The sequence below is a fragment of the Malus domestica genome, chromosome 08 (genome assembly GCF_042453785.1).
Source record: "Malus domestica chromosome 08, GDT2T_hap1".
NCBI lineage: Eukaryota > Viridiplantae > Streptophyta > Magnoliopsida > Rosales > Rosaceae > Malus > Malus domestica.
In genome coordinates, this window is record NC_091668.1 from 9,751,572 (window position 1) to 9,766,079 (window position 14,508).

Consider the following 14,508-nt stretch of genomic DNA (forward strand, 5'->3'; position numbering starts at 1 on the left):
CATTAGTGCGCTACAATGTGGCAAAAAGGTTTGGACACTTAAATTATAGGAGTTTGACGCAATTACAGGAACATAATATGGTTTTTGGATTACCTATAATGCATGACAATGAAGGTGTATGTCAAGGATGTGCATTGGGAAAGAATCACATGGAGTATTTTTCAAAAGAATCAACATGGAGAGCAAAGATGCCACTTGAGCTAATACACTCAAATGTGTGTGGCTTTATGCAAACACCAACAATAGGTGGAAATAGGCACTTCATTACATTCATTGATGAATACTCAAGGATGTGTTGGATCTATTTCTTGAGACACAAGTCAGAAGTCTTCCATGTGTTCAAGAAGTTTAAGGCTATGGTAGAGCTTCAAATGGATATTCTGTGAGAAATTAAGAACTAATATAGGAGGAGAATTCACTTCAAATAAGTTTGAAAAGTTCTGTGAATCTTTGAGGTTGGCAGCTCACTGTTGCATATTCTCCATAACAAAATAGAGTTGCAGAAAGGAAAAACAGAACTTTAATGGAGATGGCTAAATGCATGCTTCATGAGAAAGACCTTTCATATAATCTCTAGGGTGAATCAGTGAACACATCTGTGTATCTATTAAACAGGCGTCCCACAAAAGCATTGGAGAATATTACACCCTTTGAGAAGTTCAGTGGAAGAAAACCTGGAATTAAACACCTGAGAGTGTTTGGCTCAGTGTGTTATTCCTTTATTCCAGGAAATTTGAGGCATAAACTAGAAGAAACTAGTGTCACTAGTATCGTCATTGGACATAGTACTTGTGAGAAAGGATATAGAGTGTTTAATCTTGAAACACAGAAGGTGATACTCTCAAAAGATGTGATTTTTGATCAGAATGGCAAATGGAACTGGGAGAAACATAAAGTCAATGAAGTGTGCATCCCATTTTCTACAAATGAATCTATGGAAATGAATGAAGTTGATGAAGGTTCATACTTCATGGAACATGTTATATCTGAATGAGCTTAAATCCAAATTGAAGGTTTTTCAGCTACTGTCTCTGGTGATTCAACTAGTTCTGTCTCTATACCTCAGTATGATGATACTCCACTGAGATATAGAAACTTAAGTGAGATTTATGAAGGATGTCATTTGTGTATCATTGAACCAGAATGCTATGATAAGGCTGCACAGGATGAAACATGGAAGAAGGCAATGAAGGATGATATATGTATGATTGAGAAGAATCAGACATGGGAATTGGTAAGGAGACCATCTGATAAACCTGTGATTGGGGTAAAATTGGTGTAAACCTTTGCACCTGTTGCAAGGTTAGACACAATAAGGACTCTGATTGCACTGGCTGCAAAGAACAAATGGAAGTTATTTCAGATGGATGTGAAATCAGCTTTCTTAAATGGTGTACTTGAAAATGAGGTGTATCTAGATAAACCATATGTGTTCATTGTGTAAGGAGAGAAGGATAAGGTTTACAAACTGCACAAAGCTTTGTATGGTTTGAAGCAGGCACCTAGGGCCTGGTATGGAGAGATTGATTCATACTTTGCATAGTGTGGTTTCAAAAGGAGTACTAGCGAGGCAACATTGTATACCAAGTGTAGAGGAGACTCATATATGATTATAGTGTCCATTTATGTTGATGATATAATCTACACTGGAAGCTATCAAGATTTAATGGATGAATTCAAGGCTAATATGATGCATAAATATGAGATGACTGATATGAGACTTCTACATCATTTTCTTGGTATATGAGCAATGCAAACTAAAGAATGCATTTTCATACACCAGAGAAAGTATGCTTCATCTCTGTTGAAAAAATTTGGACTCCAGGATTGTAAACCTGTGAGAATACCTCTGGTACCAAGTGATAAATCGAGAAAGGAAGATGAAATGAAGCTGCAGATGAAGCTCAACATAGAAAAATTGTAGGTAGTTTGTTGTATCTCACATCAACTAGACCTGACATAATGTATGTTGCATGTTTGTTAGCAAGGTTCATGCATTGTCCCTCTAACAAGCATTATGGGACAACAAAGAGGGTTCTAAGATATGTTCAGGGGACTCTTGATTTTGGCTTGGAGTACAAGAAAGGCAAAGGAGCAATTCTGATAGGATTTTGTGACAGTGATTGGAGTGGTTCAGAAGAAAACATGAAAAACACATCTGGGTATGCTTTTACCTTTGGCAGTGAAGTTTTCTCTTGGGCTTTTGTTAAGCAACAATGTGTTGCTTTATTCACAGCTGAAGTAGAGTATATTAGTGCTTTTGAGGCAACAACATTTGCTACTTGGCTAAGGTTTGTTATGGAAGACTTTGGTGAAGTGCAATCTGTTGCAACACCAATGAATTGTGACAATACTTCAGCCATAGCTATCACTAAGAATCATATTTTTCATCAGAAAACCAAGCATATAAACAAGAGGTATCATTTCACAAAGGAGGCATTGCATCAAAGAGTGATTGATTTGGTTCATTGTCCTACAAAGGAGCAAGTTGCTGATATCTTTACAAAGACATTAGCAAGAGAGCAATTCACCTATCTCAGAGAACTTCTTGGAGTGAAATCAGTTCACAATTTAAAGGGGGCTGTTAGTGTGTAAATTGTGATCTGATGTGGCAGTTATAATTGTAGCTCATATTGCTAGAATAATTAGCTAAGTGCTGATTTGGTTGTATCTTTCTTATTTGAGTCTCATTGGTCTTAAGTAAGTAAGGTGCCAAGTTTCTACATCTCATAGGGTGTATGATGGAAGGCTGAGATTGCCTTGATGTATTTTGAATACTGCCAAAGTGTATAACCGTTAGAAGTAGAGTGGTATTCCTTCACTCCATCTCTACCGAATGTCATGGTGAATGTGTGTGAATAAAAATCTCAGAGTCATATTCTCTGTTGCTCTCTCTCTCTCTTCTCTCAATCATCATCCTTCATTCTTGTACTAGTATTTCATCTAAATTCTGTGTGAATCTGTGAAGTCATAGCTCACAGTGACCCATTTTTAGCTTACTCTAACAGTTATCACATTTGAATGCAGCATGAATTGTCATAGATTATGAGAGTTGGCCAAAAACAGGCCAGAATGGTGACTTTTTGCTACTAAACTTGCGTTATTATTTGGGACTAGATACTGTGTTAGTAGAGTGTGGCGGATTTTGTTATTTCCGTCTAAATTTGAAAAATTTGTTGTGTGATATAGGAAAAATGGAAAGGGAATATGAGATTGAAGAGGACCTTGCTAAGCATCTGCATTCTTGATCCAAATATCACAATCTTGGTTATTGTTCAGATGGGATGTTTTATTTATATGACAAAAATTATGTCTGAAATATATTAAGGCGGTGTAGGCCGCTTGAGATAATTGTAATGCAATGCATGTGGTCTGGATGCCTTTTGCGTTAGACACATATTTGTTTAATTGGAATTAAACCTTACAATGTACAAACATTTGTTTTGTCTTTCGACGCATATAACTTCGCAGAATCATGTATAGGATCACATTAAGAACATGTTGATGTTATTTTTGAAGCTGATGACTTTCAATGGGCTAGTGGTGGTAAATATGTTATGAATGTGTAGTTTGCAAGTGTTACAAAGACAGGTAAGAGTTTCTAAGAAGTGTAGCTCTGGTTTTGCTTTTTAAGCCTAGTCATGCCAATTTCAACCGCTAAGTTGTGTCTCATGGATTAAATTCATTTCCTTTATGTGTTAATAAAGTTCCATACTGCACAAGGGACAAGTAATTGTTTGTAGTGAATAACCTAGAGGCATATAAGTATATTGTTTGACGTTGCACATATCCAAATGAATAGGTTAGCTTCTTGCTTTCTTCTTTTTATCTTCTTTGCATGATGATATGAAAGTGTAATTAAGTTGGCTATTGCCTAGCAAATGTAAAGAGTCTGTAAGTTGGTTATTCCTAGTCTTAGGATTAATTGTAACATGCAAAGGTGGAGCTTGCATGAAATGAGGAGCATGATTGACTAATGTTACACGGCAAAGCTCTTTTCTGATAAGAATCATTTGCATTCATATATGTTTTGTTTTCCTATTAAAGATTGATTTGGTGTGGGATTCTAGAAGTCTATACAAATATGCATAGTGTCTTAAATAAGGAAGATGTTTAAATAAGGTAAATCTATTTGTTTATTAGGTAAAAGAGTTAACCTAGTATATAAAGGGTTGCGCTGGGAGTTTTACATGACACCTTTTGCACTCTAATCAAAATTGTGAGATTGTTTTATAAGGTCAAGGGGGAGAAACAAAAGGCTGTTAGGTTCTTAGATTTATATAGGTGATAGTCTGAGAGCATAACACATCATTCATTCATCATGGAACATTGTGTAAGCTTTGCCTGTGAGGAAGATCATCAACTTGCGTGAATTGGTATTCATCCAAGAGAAGGTGAAGATGGTGCATTCTACAAGACAAAAATATTTGATCAAGCTTCTTTTGTGGTGTAAGAAAGTATCAATTGAGTCTTGTCTAAGTCCTTAAGTTTTTTAGTGAAATTGGTTGTGTGCCTTGAGGTTTTCCTCTCTTGTTTGGAGGGTTTTTTCCTCGTGCAAGATTTTGTACAAATACTCTGTCTTCGTTTATTTTTCTCAGTTTGTTGTGTTTTGATTTTTGTTGTGAAGAACCAGGATTGAATCACATATCAATCTTGCATATTGCATTTTAACATTGATCCATCCAGGTTTACAATTACATGATATAAGTAGAAGTGCCTTGACAACAACTTGTATAGCTTCTTCCATGAGCCATCAATGCAGCATGTGCTGCCCTTGTTGGGAGCAATTCCACCCCTAAAAAGCCCCCTACGCTATAAGCAATTCAATCCCCAAAGTGAACAGTAACTCCCTTTAGTGGGTTGGAGGGAGGGGGTGGGAGTTTCTTTACGAGCGACTTCTAACTCTAAATTGCACACAATTTTTAGTTCTTCGTTCAACGTACCCTTAAATTAGTAGTTTATCCATCCCAATTCAATCATCTACCAAACGAGGCCCATACTCTAAATGATAGCAGGTTTCACTTTGGCTTAATAGTTTCTTCCACTTTTCGCCGTACGTTTCCCTTTCATTATTTTACGCCAAGAGATAGTCGTATTCAAAACTGCATGTGAATGCACATATTCCCTTGCCTCCTTCAGCACCTATAATCATTTAACTAGTTCTGGACTGTTGTATATGTAACTCCATGTTCAAGTGGAGCTAGTTTCCGACTTCTGTAACTTGATATGTCTACTCCTGCTCAATATACGGCTCTTTAAATAGTCTTTCATTTAGAAGTCTCTACAGCTTCGTCAGGCTTGTTACTGATACTCGGCATTCATTTCATACGTTGGTTGTGCTCGTAACATTTCTGATACTTGATCTCTATATTTTTCTAGTGGACGGCTATCTTCACTGTTTAGAACAAGAGCGTGCTGCCGCTGCAACTCTCCGGATGAAGCTCGCAACCACAACCTCCGATTGATTAATCTAAAGCTGGGTGATTTCACATCTACTGACAGTAACCAACGTAAAGTCTCTGTAGCTAGATTTCATAGCTATACTTGATAATAATGAAACCTTTGTGTGGAAGGTTTCTTGTAATATCTTGAAAAAATGATCCCTCCACTAGATTTTAGAACACCCCAAGATCAATGTAATACAGTAACTTTCAATATAGCCCAACGAATAAATTTTGTGATCATAAAAATTAACTGTTGAGAATAACCTTCTCTTTTTCAAGATTTAGAATTATATCCACTGGTGGCCTTCTCAAGGACTGCACGCTCCCGAGTATACGCGAGTTCTGCTCAAGTGGTTTAATTTTCAGAAGTCTAAAAAATAAGATAAAGTTGTTCGAAAGTATTTTTAAGATAATTAGAAACACTTCCAAGTATTTTTTGAAAAAATAATTTTTTATTAAAAATATAGTAGAAGCCCAAAGTTTTAACATGTCTACTTTTCAAAGTGTCCGTGTTTGTCTTACTGAAGATTACATAATTAAGAGCTTCATCATCTTTGTAATTTTCGTATAACTGGCACATCATCTTTGACTTCCCACCGTTCTCAGCCAGTTGGCTTATGTCTACAGCATATTCCAAACTTTCTAACCACTAATCAAGGGATTGGGATGTCTGGCCATTTGTAATAGATCATGAGGCCAGAATCAAGTTACAATTTTTTCTTCAACTTTGCACCAGAGAATTCTCTCTCCCGTTCCACGGTTCCATTCGTCTTTCTCTTCCCGTCTCCTTCCGTTCCACAGCTCCTTGGAATCAGCCGATTCTAAAACACTGAAACCTAGCTCGTTCCTCCAATCCCCAACTAAAAGGTACCCAACAAAGACAACAAGGAAGAGAACCAGATCAGATGGCGGAGATGGGGTTTACCAGTCGGCCATGGAAGTCATGAAAATATGGATTCGCGGGAAGCTGCATCAGTCCCTACGAATGAAAATAAGAAACTAATGAAAATAGTTTAAAATTTTTGAGTTTTAACGATAATGAAAAAATAAAAAATAAAGTAAATAATATCAGTATTGACTTTTTAACGTAAAAATGTAATTTTTCGTTAAAGTAAATAGTACTGAAATCTTTTCGTTAAAGTTTTCTATAAAAAATATTATATCAATTCATTTCCAACTTTTTTTAACCTTTTCATTTCAAGTTTATCATCAACGAGAACAATTGTGAAAGAGAGAATGATGGAGAAAAGAAGCAGGTAGAATATACAAAGATTCAGAAAAGAGAGATAAGATGATCAGGAGAAGTCCAGAAAGAAGGGGCTGGGCTTCGTTAACAAAAACAAAATGAAAATTAATCCTCACCACACGATTTATTATGAAAGGATAGGATCGGTTGACCCCGGAATCCGGATAGATAATCCGACGAGGATTACCCCTAATCGATTAATTCATCCAGCTATGATAGAGACAAATGTCCAATAAGCAACACTAAACGAAAAGCATTAGACAAGGAAAGATTCTTTTAAGCTCAAACGAATCTTCATCTTTTTTACTTGGTACAATGAAAATGTTGCTCATTTATGATCCAAAGATTATGGGTTTAAGTTATAGAAAGTCTTTTTGCAAAGGATAAGACTGCGTACGATAAACATTTCTCCTTCCGACCTCGCAAAACAAGGAGCTTTGTTGGCTTGTGATCGCCCTTAATGATATGACAGAGATTAATGTCCATTAAGTAATCGCTAGATATTTTCTTTATACTTAATCCTTAACATTATTATTAAGATTGGTGTGCTGTTGATTAAGAGTACTGGTGTTGTTTTTAGCTTCTGCCTTAGGGGTGGTTTGGGAGTGAGGTGATTAAAAAAAAAGCACCCAATGTTTGGTAAACTAAAAAAAAAGGGTTTATTTTGGAAGCTGCTATGAGAATAAGCTGAAATCAAAAGAAAAAGCTGAAGCTGCTATTTGCAGCTTTGGAAAACTGGTTTTTTTTCAAAGCACACGGAGCTACATGCTCCTTTAATGAAAAGACCCACTATCAGACTGTTTTTTTCTTTTTTCCAAAAGCACTTTTACAAAAAACTTTACCAAACACTCTACTGATTTATTTCACAGCCGCTTATTCTCACAACACAGCCGCTTATTCTCACAGCAGTTTTTTTTCAAAGCACAGCAATACCAAACCAGCCCTTAATCTCCCCTCTATTTTTCCTCTCTGGTAAAATCATATGGATCACGTGGCATTTGTCTTGAGGCTCTGACGTCGTGTATCATGTGAATTTAGGGTTTCAAGGTTGTTTGCTTTGTATGTACTTGCTAAGAAGACCGAACGAATAACATTAGGGAATATATTAGATATATTATATTGAAAATATAACTTTAGCTCCTAAACTTAATTTTCTTCACATAAAATCCGACATAAGTTTTTTACTCAAATAAAACCCATTTACTAGATTCCACATCAACAAATTATTAATTATGTTTGACTTAACACATTTAAAATTTTCTAAATGCCTAAAACACCCCTATTTGATTGTTTGATGTACACAATAACTAGTTTCTCACAAATTAATGTTGTATAAATTTCAATTTAATTAGTTTGTAACTTTCTTTGTTGATTAATATAGAGCAACTTCAGGCCGGTTGTTGAGTTGGGAGGAGTAGTTGCTGTCACCAACAGCATCAGAGGGAAAATCCCAGATGATTTTCCAGAGGGGGTCTACATAAGAAGTGGTTAGTACCAGTAGGGGTGGAAAAAAATACCGAAAATCCCAAACCATACCGAAATTGAACCAAAATCAAACCGAGAAAAGCCCGAACCGAAAATCTCAAAAATTTTAGTACTGAAACTGAACCGATCCCGAATTATTCGGTATGGGATTCGATCTCACATCTTAACACCATTCGGTATCCAAGTCCCGAACCGAACTTTAATAAATATCTATAGGGGTGTGATATCCACACACCCCATTTTTCTTCTCTCACACCTTTTTGATTTTCGGCCGTCGGATCGAATGAATTGAAGAAGATCAACGAACATAAATTATCAAGGGGTGTGTGAGAAGTAAAATGGGGTGTGTGGATAGCACACCCCTTTCTATAATGGTGTAGAAAAGTGTGTATGAAAGTGCTTAAGCACATGATGTGTGCAGAAAACCCATGTCCTGAACCAAACTTTAATATATATTATATATTATTAAAATAAGCAAAGTGTACAGAAAAGCACATCAAGAGCTGTCTAAATTTCTATCAAACAAACTGCAAATTGCAAACATATCAAGAATAGCCTATTATATAATATTAAAATAAGTAGAGTGTGCAGAAAAACACATGGGTGTTGTCTAAAGACTCAGACTCTTTAGACAAAGTCTCTCCCATCTCACTCTCTCCCATCTCTACCTTCGCCAAAGTCTCAGTCTCTTTCTGTCTCTCCTCTCGAATTCAAAGCTCAAAGGCCACCCACCCACCCATCCTCTCACAATCTGACTTCGACCAACATTCTCCACCCCGGCCACCACAACACCTTACTACTTCATCCTGACCTCTAATTCTCTCCAGCGATTCTCTGTGTGTAGGGTTTCAAATTAAGGTTAGGGTTTCAAATTGGGGCTTAGGGTTTCGAATTAGGGGTTCGGGTCAGGAGGAAGACGAAGGTCTAACTATCTCTTCACTCTGTCTCTTTCTCGACCTTCAATCTTGAACGATTCACTCACAGTCTCTGATTTTAAATTGGGGTTTTAATCCAGGTTCGGATGAGTTCAAGTTCGGTTTTGGGAAATCCCGAAATACTAAAAATATTTTGTGAATCCCAAACTTCAGGAATATCCAAATTTTGGTTTAGGATCGGTCGTCAGATTTTCATCCCAAAAATAATTGGTTTGGGACTTGATATGCAGTTTTCGGTTCGATATCCCATACCAAATCAGCCCTAGATATCCCATACCAAACTAGCCCTAATTACCAGTCCTGTTCTCAAGGAAACATTAACCTATAACAAAATTATGCCGTACATCAACTTAATATTTAACACTTGCTTAGATTTTTTTTCTGGTTTTATACATTTAATTATGTGTACACAATGTAGCGATGGTTAATACATGTCCTCCTCTCTTTAGGTTCTTATTTTGAGAGCATGTGAGGACTAAATGTATATTGACCACAAGATTATATTAGCTTAGATCTAAGGGAGTTTTAATGAAAAGCTCGCGGTACTGTTCACTTTGACGAAAAATCACATTTTTACACTAAAAAGTCAATCCTGGTACTTTTCACTTTACCCTTTATTTTGTCCTTATCGTTAAAACTCAAAGTTTTCAAGCCCTTTTCATTAGTTTTCCTTAGATCTAAATGCTTAAAATATTTCACAACTTGATAAAGGAAAACCAACTTAAAATCCATGAATTATTAAAAACCCATTTTCTTATTTTGCTTTATTAATTAAGTTGTTAAATATTTGAAGCCATTAGATATAAACCAATATAATCTTGTGGCTAATATGTATTTAGTCCTCATCTGTTCTCGAAATGAAGACCTTAGGAGAGTAGGACTAAGGTTAATACATGCACATAAAGCTAAGTTTGGAAGATTTTTTTTTTCACTGTGTTTATGAGATTTGAACTCGTGAACTTCTCAAACAAAGTCTAACGAATGAACTCGGCTGACTAATTAAGTTAAGTTTGGTATTATATTTATACTAATCAAACTAAGTTTTCATTTGGAGAAAAAAAAATAATAAGATTTCAAATAGTGTTGTAGTCATATTTAGAATAGGAATGTGATTGTCTAAATCCTAGTGTATGTAGGGATATCTTTGAATACTCCCTTCAGTAGTTAATATCATATTACAGTTGTAATCCTAAAAGGGTAAGGATTTAACATATCCTACTACTATAAATAAAGGCACAATGAGGTGATACAACATACACCTCACAATTAAATTTATCGCTTCTCTCTCTTATTGCCACCGGCCTCCCCCTTTCTATTCCCTTAGAATAGTTTAGTCAAATAGGCATACAACACGTTATCAGCACGCTCTTGTCAGAAGTTAAGAAACTGAAGGATCGTAGGAGGAGGCTCTCTTCTACAAAATTCAAAGGCTTCTATTTGTTTTCTGCTAATTAAGTACGCTTAAAATAAAGTAAGATATTTGAAACGTCCATGAAGCATGAAAACATTCCCCATGATGCATGAACCCCTTATATTTATATTTTCCCTCCGATATATATATATATATATATATTGGATATGATTCATAAATTTGTCAATATATATATATATATGTATATATATACATGTTTCATGCATTACGCAATTATTTGTGCTATGTGGAATTTATGAGTCAAAGCATATAAAAATTAGAAGCTATTTAGGGTTTTTTCAAACCCTAAAGATGTCAAAAAAGAACAAAAAAACAACAAATCTGGGATTCTACAGCACTGCAGTCGCACTGCCGAACCATCGCACTGGCTTGCAACCCAGCCACGTGGAGCAAATCATGGAATGGTGTCGTTTTGAAACCTTAGACCACACGGTAACAACCCTTTGGGCTTTGCTTCTCATGCACATACACCCTAGACCTTCGGCCTAGTAGGCTTACACCGGCTTGAAGTCCCCCAGCCCAAACCGAGAAGTCTGCAGCCTTCTTGGCTCTGTCCCACGTGTCCCTAGCCCATCTCCAGCAGCCCAGAACTGCTGGGTTTCCCTTGACCCATGACAGGCCTGCCCGCAGCAGCCTATTGCTTATTGTGCTTCGCCCTAGCCTTTAACCCACTCGCCCGTAGCTTTTTCTGTTGGGCTTGACTTGGCTTAACCAAAGACCCAAATCCCAACTTCTACTGGGCTTCTCCGCACCAACCCGTAAGCCAGCACACGCTGGGCCTACACTCGTGCATGGTTTTCTGGCCCAAAGCCAGCAACTTTTGCTGCTGGGCTCACTAGACCACATGGCCCAGAAGCCTGTAGCCTTCCCCGATGCCTAATAAGTCTGTAGCCGAACTGTAGAGCCTATTCCCATGTTATTTTTTTTCGACCCAATGCCAATTTTTGGCATCCTTGCATTATAAATCATGCCCAAATATTTTTTTGGGGTACTTTGGTTTACGCTAATTAATTCTAATTTAATTATCACTTGGTTTATCACCAACTGAAGCTAGTATGACCCATTTGTCATTATTTTGCTTCCACAATCGACCTTGTTTGGTCCCAATTTATTGAATTAATTAAAAGTGACATGCAATCCATTAATTTGATAATTAATCCAAAATTATTGACCTGAAGATCACTTTTGGACATTAACGATTCAATAATTTATTTACATACTTTGAACCGTTGACATCCTTTCGTAGTCCTAAAGCTCTCACACTTGAGTTCCCGAAGCAACTTAAATCCACTACACTTCAATCAGTATATTGCATTTTATGTTCTTGTAGGAACCTCTCTTTTATGAACTAATCGTTCATAAAACTAAATTGAACTTGTAGTTTCATATTTAGTGCCTTTGAAACTTGAAGTTTTCATTCAAAATTTACCACATGAAACCTGTAGCTTTCATGCTTAAATTAAACCAATACATATATATAGAACCTGAATGTTCTACGATGTAAGTCTATAGATTACCATATGACTAACCACATTTTGTTGTACCCTCCATTTTAGGTACATGTTGAACTTGAACAAGCTTGATTTCACCGCTTTGTAAGTATTTGGAAGAAGCTACCTGAAGTGGGTTCAAGACTTGAATCTCCATCTTACTGCAAAGGGTATTAGAGCCACCATCGAGTCACCTACCGACGACAAACTCGTCGATGAAGCTCAGAAAGCTCCTGCAATGATCTTTATTCGAAGACATATCCATGATGCATTGCAGACCGAGTACCTTTCTGAGGAAGACCCACCCACCCTCTGACTTATTATGGCCGATCGTTTTGATCACCAGAAAGACATTTACTTGCCAGAAACAAGACACGACCGGCAACATCTACGCTTCCAAGACTTTAAGTCCGTGAACGAATACAACTCTGAAGTTTGTAGAATCTGATCATTACTTAAGTTATGTAAAGTGAACTTAACTGAATCAGATCTCCTGAAAAAGACCTATTTGACCTTCCATGCCACTAATATTTGTCTTGCAGAACCAGCTTTTGATGAAAAATCATCAAGCTCGACCCACTGGCTTGAACGCTGCGCCTGAAGCCCATGCAACCAATTATAGCAACCATAAACGACGAAAGAATCATCGTGGTCTTGACAATGGGCGGCAAGCCCAACCACATGCCTAAGGTTAATAGAGCCAAGGTCCATCTAAGGGAGCAAATTTGACCCAGAAGCCCCAACCCCTTGCCCTTAAGGCCCAAAACTTCAAGAACAATGGAAAATCTGCTGTTCAATCGACTTCCACTGAAATAGACATATGCTACCGCTGTGGATCAAATGATCATTGGTCACACGTATGCAGAGCTACCCCCGAGGCTATTGCCAAGGATCATTCCGGTCGTGAGCCTAACTTTGCCCATGTGGAACATCCCGAAGATACTACTACATCCATGGAGATATTAGATTTTTAGGAGGCATCAACTCCTATAGACGATAATTTTTATTCTTCTAGACATGTTTTTAGGGTGTTTTTACCCCTAGTGGAACCACTAGGAGTGGCCGGACCCCCCATTCCCTAATTTTTAGATTTCTGGTTTAATTTTTTGACAATTTTTCGAAGTATTTGGAATAATTTGTTTGGTTTTGGTTTGTTTTGAATTATGGATAATTATTTTATGGATATTATTTCTCGAATTGATTAATTGAATGAATGGAATTATATTTATGCATGTGACCAATTCAATCAATTTATTTTTAGGTATATCTAGTGGGGAAGTTAGTTGTTTGGCTGATAGTGCTACCACACACACCATATTGCATGAGCGACACAATTTTACTAACTTTGTACCTAAGAAAGCACATCTGACAACTTTCTCAGGCTCATCCAACTTGATTGAAGGATATGGAAAGGCCCATATCATGTTGTCTAATGGTACTGTCTTAACCATGGAAGAAAATATCGATAATATCGGCGATATATCGCCGATATTATCGTTTTTTTCGTGCACCGATATTTTAGGTGGTATCCAAGGGGTTTTCGGCAAAATTTCGCGATAATATCGATAATATCGCGATATTATCGATATTATCGCGAAATGTCGGAAATGTGCAAGTCGGAGACGAACGCCGGAGCTTCTACAGCTCCGGCCGACTGTAAAACAACCCCCTAGACTCCGATCTAGGTATGAACATGAAATAGAAGACGAAAGGAACGTTTTTATAACGTCCGTTTGCCGTGAAACGGCCGGAGGTGTTCGGAAAGTTCGTCGACACCCACGGCCTCGCCGGAGATGGGTTTCCATGTTCCCGAGTCGAATTCATCCCAAAAACCTTGCAAAAAGAAGAGATAGAACTTCAATTTGACATCTAACCTTCGATCTAGAACATAAAAAGAAAAACCCCAAGCTTACCTAACTGGAGAAATTGAAGGAACTCGCCGGAGCAGGTGCGATGGTGTGCGTGTGGGTGTCGGTGCAGAGAGAAAGGAGAGGTGTATGTGGGTCGCGGTGCAGAGAGAAAGGAGAGGGAGGAGCAGAAGGCCGTGGTGTGTGTGTGGGTGGGGTGTCGGTGCAGAGAGAAAGGAGAGGTGTGTGTGGGTGTCGGTGCAGAGAGAAAGGAGGGTGTATGTGGGTCTCGGTAATATAGAACTCTATTTGCTGAAAGGTAATATGGCATCAAACTTCACTCAACTTTTTCTTTGGTAAATGGCTCTAGTCAACTTTTATTGTGACTTGTGAGGATGGAAGCAATAAAGCAACGATAAGATGTGGGGTGCATTCTTGTCGCTAATTGCAGTGAAAAGTAAAAGGAAATTTGGAAGAACTGTTGTACCTTGGTGGAAAGCGACTAGGATATGGTGCATCAAAGGTGGTAATCAAACATGCAAATTGCAAAGAGTCATGCTCACGTATCATGAAAAAGCTATTTATCATAAGAAAAAATGTGTCCACTTGTGTATTCTTGAATTTTAATA